Genomic DNA, 9,245 nt, shown 5'->3' with positions numbered 1-9,245 from the left:
CGACTCTACCCATTTAATGCATATTTCCCTTTTTTTCTGTGTATTTATTTATACCCTTAATCTTCATCACATTCTTTGCAAGCTCAGTAAATTAGAATCATAGCCGGAGGCATCAGAATTGCGACACCAGAAAAGCTTGGAAGAAGACTCAACGTGAAAATATTCTCTGCCCTATAATTCCTTGCAAAAAAAAATTGACATGCACGAAAACAGACCAGAAACATTAGGAGTATAATATGTTAAAAAAGGACATTTAATTGCAATATTCATCTTCATAAATTTTGTAGCCTTGGGGAACGAGTTCAAAGGTCTAACATTTTCAGATGGGAAATTCAAATTTCAATTTCAGTCTCATCTGCTTTTCTCTTTGGGGCGGGGGTGGGAGGGGGTGCAAGTGAGGTGTGATTTGAAGAGCGGAGGACGGGGTGGGGGACAATAAGAAGTGGGTCGCTTGAGAACGGTAGGATAACCAGCCAGAGAGGAGTCCTTTCCTGCCTGTGGCAGGCTGACTAGAAAACACCACTGAGGTTATCTCTGGAGATATCTGCAAGCTGAATTGTTACACACTGTCAGCAAAGCCTAGCGCTCATACCGGGGAGGGGGGTGGAGAGAAAAGTCAGTGTATTTTAAAACTACACTAAAAATAATTGCACAGGGCAGTCTGCTGGATGTAAGGTAATAGAGTATAATGATCAAGCAAATAAACTGAATCCAGTTAACGCTTCAATAGAGTTAAGGTAATTGCTTACAATGTGGGTTTAGCAACTCAGCGAAACTTAGTTCGCAAAAGTGGAAGGTGTTGACTAAAAATCACTTCAGACGTTGTTGAGAGTCTAATCTTCTGGTTGCAAAATGGAATGACGATTGCTCATCTCATCATTGTTGGCCAATCGAATTCAGGGAATTCCAAACTACCTGTCCGTTGCAAACACCAATAGTGCAACGACATGAAGCTAAACTAGGTTCAGATTGCTACATTAAAAACTCCCCAATGTGTACTCAGTAACTAAAAGACTCATGATTTCATGGCTATTAGAGGTACTCGGAATGAATTTAAAAGCATACAGTAAAAAAATACGGTAGCAGCAAGTAGAGCTTTGGGAGCATCATCACCTACAAGTTCTCTTCCAAGCCCTCAGTGTCTTGACTTACTGTTGAACTATGTTGTCACTCCTTCCTGGTTGCTGGGTCAAAATCCAGAAAGTCCCTTTTCAACGACACTAAGGGTGTACCCTCTAACCCCCACCCATGCCATGGACTGCCATGGTTCAAGAAGGTGCATAAACATATCATCAAGGAGCAGAATTAGGCCAGTCCAACTCTCCAGCCATTCAATAGGATCATGGCTAAACTGATTATAGCCTGAAATCTGTCATCCCAACCTACACCGTTCCATTGTTTCATGATAATCTAGCCACCTCCAGCTTAAAAATTTGATCACTCACCACCACCTTCTCAAAGTTAATCAGGCAGGACCAATGGCCTAGTCAGTGGCACCCAGGTGCTGTGAAAGATGTAACAATACCATTGTCCTACTCGCTGTAATAATTCCAAACAAAATAAAGCCGGCAGCTGATGCAGTGATGTGTGGCATCCTATCTGGGGATACAATTAGGGACTGGTCTGACAAAAGGTTACAGACCAGGAATCTTAACTATTTTTCACTTCATGGATGCTGCCTGGCCTGTTGAGATGTTCTAAAGTGTCTTGGTTCTCAGAAGTGAACATGTTAGTATTTGTGGCTTCTCATACACTGTGCTAAAGGCCTCAAATTATGCTCAATTCTTTCTTCAGGTGAATATATTGTCCCCCCCCCCCCCCCCACCCTTGGGGTTTGCCCTTCCAAAGGTGGCAGTCAAGTAATCTTTGAGTCATACAGTCATACAGCAAGGAAACAGACCCTTCGGTCCAACCAGTCCATGCTGACCATGTTCCCAAACTGAACTAGTCCCACCTGCCTGCTCCTGGCCCATATCCTTCCAAACTTTTTCTATTCCTGAACTTATCCAAATGTCTTTTAAATGTTGTAATTGTACCTGCATCGACCACTTCCTCTGGCAGCTCATTCCACACACGGACCACCTCTGTGCAGAAAAGCCTCCCCTCATAATGTCTCAATCTCCTTTCATCCCTGGTTTTGAACTCCCCACTCTAGGGGAAAAGACTCTTGTCATTCACCTTATCCATGTCCCTCGTGACTTTATAAACTTCTATAAGGTCACCCCTCAACCTATGTTCCAGTGAAAAAAAAGTCCCAGTCTGTCCAGTCTATATTTATATCTCAAACTGCACCCCCCCCCCCCTCCACCTCATTCCTGGCAACATTACTGAGCACTCTCCAGTTTAATGATATCCTTCCTATAACAGAGCAAACAGAAGTCCATGCAATACTCCAGAAGCAGCCTCACCAAAGTCCTGTACAACCTCAACATGACATCCCAATTCCTTTACTCAAAGCAATGAAGACAAGCATGCTCGATGCCTTCTAACTATGAAGCAAAATTTAAAGATTTATGTATCTGAAACCTCAGGTCTCTCTGTTCTGCAACACTAGCCTTCTTGAACTCTTGCGGTTCATGCAATGAGGTGTAGTCAGATAGAGGTTTCAGGATTTTGGTTAGCGTCTGTGAAAGAATAGTGCAGTTGCATGGTGGGGGTGTGTGGGGGGGGTGGGGGGGGGGGGGAATGGGGGAGAACTAGGATCATGTTCCTGCCCATCAGTTGCCCTTGCCTTGATACGTCCTGTCGAAGAAGCCTTAGTAGGTTGCTGCAGTGCATCCTGTAGTTAATCTGCTGTGCCATTGTACACTGCTCATGAGGGAGTGAGTGTTAACTTCTTTTGTAAGGAACAACACTAACTTGTTATATAAATAAAGACACGTGTGGTGGCAGGTCCAGTACTGGAGCAGATTCACGTTTAGCAAATACTCAGTGGTTGATACTCTAACTTGCAAGCACTCGTTTAATTATAAACAATGCTTTAATCTTAGATAATCTAGGTTACTCATACTCATAGTGGCTACACTTGAGCAAATGCTTTTAATACCAGACAGAGATTGTCGATGTAAATGATTGTCAAATATTATATGTGGTGATTGGGGGCTCAAGTGGTTTTAGAAAAATAGTTGAGAGTATCTAAAGCATAGCATGCCACAATTCAGGGAAGGCATGATGGCCTGAATTTGTTTACCTTCCTAATAATTCACTATTAAACAACTGGACTACTCGCCAAGTGTGTCAATTCTCCTGGAATTCCATAAACAAGCGCAATATTCAACTGAAATGATCAAATGTAAAGATATGCTTTATCTAAGTGTAAACCAAATTATTACAGAACATATGGGAAAATGTTTGCAATGTCTTTAATAATATGATGCAATAATGTTTTGGTTTTTATAAAAAAAAACCAACACCGCAGAAAAATGTACAAGTGGTTACAATTTTGTTTTGAGAATGCCAGATGCGAAGAAAATGTTTGGCTACAATGGAACTCAAAATGTTTCTCGGCCCTAAATTATGAAACTGAATTCTATTTGCAAAGCATTATGTTCTGTTGCAGCGGGGATGAACTTCGCTTATCAAGTTTCGATGTAATAATCAGCTTGTAGACAAAAGTGGGGCAGTTGTTTCAGTAATACTACATTCCAAGTGATTCCTCTCAGTTTGTGCATTTTGATCAGAAAGTTACAAAGGACTGTGAATGTGTTGATATGTGTGTGTACTTTGAGAATGTACATTTCGAGGACTCAGTTTTTCTCTTTCCCAGAATATTCTTTACAACTCCAGCAGATCTGATTTTGCAGGCGTGCTTGCCATGTATCAAGGTGATTACAAATTGCAATGTAACTGAGATAAAAGGTGGCTCTTTTATTTCCTGTACAAAGCCAAATGGCTCAGGCACTGGCCCCATCTTCTGCATTCAAGTGGAACAAAAAATTCCAGTACAGTGAGAGTACAGTGTGCATTTTGTAAGTGCACACTGTTGGAATAGAAGTGCTGTGATTATACTCAGCAGATAGGAAAGTTATGTGTGAGTAATGCTTAGTGCAGGAGATCTTTGGAATGGATGAGAATATAATTTCCACACTGGGATTAGTGTAAGGTTTTTACAGTTTAGTAATGAAAACAAACCATTATGCCTGCAACAGCCTCACTCTATCAGGAAGTGAAATTACCCTTTGAAATTTAGCATTTGTTCCGCAGTCAGCTTTCCTTTAAAATATTTGTCAGACTTTCACTGAACTTTACATTGGACGGGGCACACAACGACTTGCTGCTCCTGAGATGAATGAAGGCAACGATTCAGCAAGAGGGTAATTCCACAGTAATTTACTTCTGCCAGTGTGGTCAAGTTGTTTCAGTTTAAATTTAGACCATATGAGCATTTTGTTTTTAAAAATCACAGAAATGAACAAAATGAAAAGCTTCAAATAAACCCCTGTGATACATTACTACATAAATGGTGCTTTTTTTTTGCCCAGCATTACAGGGTAGGATCTAGCGATATGGATTCTAGCTCAAGCATCACGTCATAAACTTGAGTGTCTATTTGAGAACTCTTTTTTTGGACAAACACAGCTCCATTTGAATTCATGATTTCCTTTAATTTTCTTCCCTCTTCTGAAGATGTGGAACCCAGTGGGGTAGAGTTTCACAAATGCCTGCAGCTTCATTTTAGGGCGGTACAGAGAGGGCCAAAGGATAACACACCAGTTCCGTGAACAGTGTTGACATTGTTAAGAAGTGAAAGACTTGCACTTATTTGATCCTTTCATGATCACAGGGATGTACAGATAATGACGAACTTCTGAAATGTGGTTACAGTTGCAATGCACAACAGTCACCTTCTGCACAGCAAGATCCCACAGGCAGCAGTACAACAATGACCAGATCACTTTTTTTTTGTGACTCAGACTAAGATATAAACATTGTTGGACGTGAGCAATAATTCCCCTGCTCCACTTCATAAAAGTGCCAGGCAATCTTTTTACATTCAACCAAGAGGCCAGATGGAAACTTGGTTTTACATCTCATCCAAAAGATAGTGCCTCAAACACTGTATTATTTTCTCAGTATTGCTTTGGACTGTCAGCCTTCATTTCAGCACTAAAGATCTGAATTCAGGCCTAAAGTCATAAGAATACACTTTAAGATGAGACAGCAACAAACTAAATAGCAGCAGACACACTGGGAGAAGTTAATATGGACTTGGCTCAGATAAGAGGCAGTCACCATCATCCTATTCTCTCATTAAGACTGGTTGCAATTTAATCTGAGGGTCACCATGCCTAAAGTAAGGGAAGAGACTGACAAGGAGAGTCCTTCAGGCTAACACATGCTGGTGTAGGAAGTGAATCTACACTGTTGGCTTCACATGGCTTTGCAAACCAACTGTCCAGCCAACTGACCTCCTGTTGTCTCAATAGGTTCAACACTTGGAGGTTTAATAACTGCACAGCACCAAAGTCAATGGGATGTTGGGTGATATGGCCAAACCAGTAGAAAATTAGTCATTGTGGTATAATGGTCAAAGTTTATAATGTCAGCCAAACCTTTAGTATTGCATCCAAATCTGGTGACCAGAAATTAAGGAGGCACTCAAATGCAAAGAGCCATTTATTTCAGCCCCTGTGCAAAATGTCTTAGCTTTCAAGAACTACACAGGCGACCATTAAATTTTATACCTCTGAAACAAAATAATTGGTGGGTGAGCCTCCAGAGGTATAGAAGACTGCTCAGTTGTTAGACAGTCGTGCTGTCTGTTATTATTTCAAATAAACTTGAAAGGGTTTGAAAAAGATTTACAAGGATGTTGCCAGGGTTGATAGGATAGTGAAGGAGATGTTTGGTATGCTTTCCTTTATTGGTCAGAGCATTGAGTATAGGAGGTCGGAGGTCATGTTGCAGCTGTACAGGACATTGGTAAGGCCATTTTTGGAATATGTATGCAATTCTGGTCTCCCTGCTGTAGGAAGAATGTTGTGAAACTTGAAAGGGTTCACAAAAGATTACAAGGATGTTGCAGGGTTGGACGGTTTGAGCTATAGGGAGAGGCTGAATAGGCTGGGGCTGTTTTCCCTGGAGCATTGGAGGCTGAGGGGCAACTTTATAGAGATTTTTAAAATCATGACAGGCATGGATAGGATAAACAGACAAAGTCTATTCCCAGGGTTGAGGGACTCCAGAACTAGAGGGTGCAGGTTAGTGTATGGAATGAGCTGCCAGCGGAAGTGGTGGAGGTTGGTACAATTACAATATTTAAAAGGCATCTGGATGGGTATATGAATGGGAAGTGTTTAGAGAGATGTGGGCCAAATGGGACTAGATTAATTTAGGATATCTGATAGGCGTGGACAAGTCAGACCAAATGGTTTGTTTCTGTGCTGTACAACTCTCTGACTGGGACTGTGTACAAAATGTACAACACAGTGATAGTCCTGCTGAAGCCATTCCTCCCATCATTCAATCCATGAAGGGTTGTCCAGTCTAATTTCAGGTGAATTGGCCAGGCTATTACCCATAGTGTTAGGTGCATTAGTCAGAGGGAAATGGGTCTGGGCGGGTTACTCTTCGGAGGGTCAGTGTGGACTTGTTGGGCCGAAGGGCCTGTTTCCACACTGTAGGGAATCTAATCTAATCTAACGTCCAAATAGGAAATTCGTCAGTTAGTGTCATTTAAGACACAACTAGATTGCTGGCATGTTGCTGACACCAAAAAAAGGGTCAAGTGGCCTTCCTCAGAGTTCTGAGGAAACGTCACCAGACCCGAAATGTGAACTCTGACTTCACTGCACAGATGCTACCAGACCTGCTGAGCTTCTCCAGCAACTTCTGCTTTTGTTTCTGATTTACAGCACCCGCAGTTCTCCCCTCTTCCTCAAATCATGACTGACTGCTCTCAGAAAAATCTTTATTTATGTTGCAAACATAAACAACGACAATCTATTTCACCGTGGATTGGAGCCGAGAGCAATGCCCCTCTAATATAATCAAAAAATATCACAAGAGAATATTATGTTGCTGCAGCCCTCGAGCTTTGAAGACGTTTGGAGTTATCAGCCGAAATCAGAAAATTCACCGGGGCACAGGAAATCAACATAAAATCTTTCTGCTCTGCCTGTCTGTCTACAAACACGAAACCTTTAAGCACTAATCTGTCTTTTCACATTTGAGAATTCATCACAACAAAAGCCGCCATCTATAGGTCAAACGGAGAGTCAGCGAGCACTGGAAGCGTTGACACAGAAGTTTGATGTTTGCAAATTAAAAATAAACGCAGTGAACACGGCGCTTCTGGTTGGAGCCCCCATACTCGTGTGTTTTTTTTGTTTGGTTTGTGTGTTGCAACGGGATAACACACACACACACAAAAACTGCTCACTTAAAATTGCAGCAAAATAGCAAATGTCTTTGCTTTCCCAAGAATGTGCAAATATTAACCAAAGAATACCTCAGGCTAACAGTATCAGTAATCTGAAAGAACATGATATTTGACGGAAGAAGAAGCGAGTGAAACTTTTTTTTAAAAAAAGAAATCAGAAAGCCTTCAGGACAAAATTTGGTGCCTAATTTGTGCAGTCCTGGTTCAATGAATTATTAAGCTATTTGCATTGGGAAAGCCGCACCGACAGACAACAGAAAGAAAATAAAGTGCAAGTTGTTTTCTCTTGAGTCACTGTACAATCCAGCACACAGTTTACAACGTATTACAACAGAATAGGTAACTGGACACAGTAAGTCATATATATTGTTAAATAACTAAGGGATAGGACAATCCTTGACAGACGTACATCTTAATTGTAATTCTAACAATATTTTTAAGATCCAACTTTGAACGCAGAGTGGTGTTAACAACTTGCAATGCCGCATCCACTGCTCCCCCAGTTGCGACCATCTAGTCCTACACTTTACTGTCCGGAACGTCTGGAAACCAACTCGCTAATTACATTTCCCTGACCTGCAAATAAAGGTAAAGATCAGCTAGTTAGCCTGCGCAGAATCGCTGAGACTTGCGCCCCAGTTCATCAGTGATCTTTGTTTTACTGTATACTGAGGGGCTTACCATAATCCCAACTATGAGTAAGGGAGAGTTTAGAATTTAATTCTGGCTATGAGTATAGTGTAAGAAAAAAAAGTGAAAAATGTTAGCATAAAAGGAACTTGAGAATGATGCAAAATATGGCCTTTTTTTTGTATATACATACATATGTGTCTTGCACATAACAGAGTTGCCAATGGTCTTCACCCCTCTTTTGAAAGCTGTGACTTGTGTGTGTCACCAATGGTATCTCACTGTATCAAACAACTTTGATCATTTGTTGCAGTGTTCCTGCAGTCAGATTTATTGATGTAACCACTAAAAACAGCCCAGACGTAAGACTTGAGAGTTTTTCCAGATCAGTGCATCACCATAAGAATTATTTACCTGCTGACCTGTCAGGGGGTTTATTTGACACACTATTAATACATTTTTGTTTTTAACTCCTATGCGCATGCACATACACACGCACTGTTATTGATAATTGATCAGCTTTTTCTCCCCTTGGTACACAGCTGCAGGCTGCTCCCGGAGTTCAATTTGACGGAGTCCAGAATGTCATTGATTTTATGTCCATTCTTTACATCTGAACTGAAAATGAAACTGTTTTCAGGATATTCAGGATCTGGGACCTTTGAAACTGTGCCCTGAGCTTGTTTTCCAAGTCCGGCTTCCATACTTTCCATCAGAGGCCACTGCGAAAAAAAAATGATTAGGAGGAGTAGGAACTTAGATTACTTTCCAGGAATATTATGACAAACTGCAGCTCTCATACTGCCTGCACAATAGAGATCAGCAAATTCCACACAGCCCATGGAGCAAGGCTGGAAAGGTTTGTTCCCTCAGTCAAGGGAATGTGTGCCTGAGTCATGACTGAACTTTTGGAGGAAGTGGGCATTGCAATCTTCTAAATAAGCACTCAGATTGAAATGCTGCTTAATGTAATGGTAGAAGTTGACATTAAGGGAGTGGCCACTTGTTGAGCTTTCTTCAAAACTGTTGTTGGATCTAATTTGATAAAATAATTCAATAGGTGGTAAATAAAGAACGAGTAACCCTGTCTACGTTCAAATGGTAAAATCCACAATAGTCAATTACTGGCATGGGAAAAGATACACATGTTCTTGAGTAAATCTTTGTAAAGAGGAAGCATCTGAAATGACACTGAGTTGCTCTTAATTGTTTAATCTGTGTTTAAAGATGTTTA

The sequence above is a fragment of the Hemiscyllium ocellatum genome, chromosome 10 (assembly GCF_020745735.1).
Source record: "Hemiscyllium ocellatum isolate sHemOce1 chromosome 10, sHemOce1.pat.X.cur, whole genome shotgun sequence".
Taxonomy (NCBI): domain Eukaryota; kingdom Metazoa; phylum Chordata; class Chondrichthyes; order Orectolobiformes; family Hemiscylliidae; genus Hemiscyllium; species Hemiscyllium ocellatum.
This window is presented reverse-complemented; position numbering follows the sequence as displayed.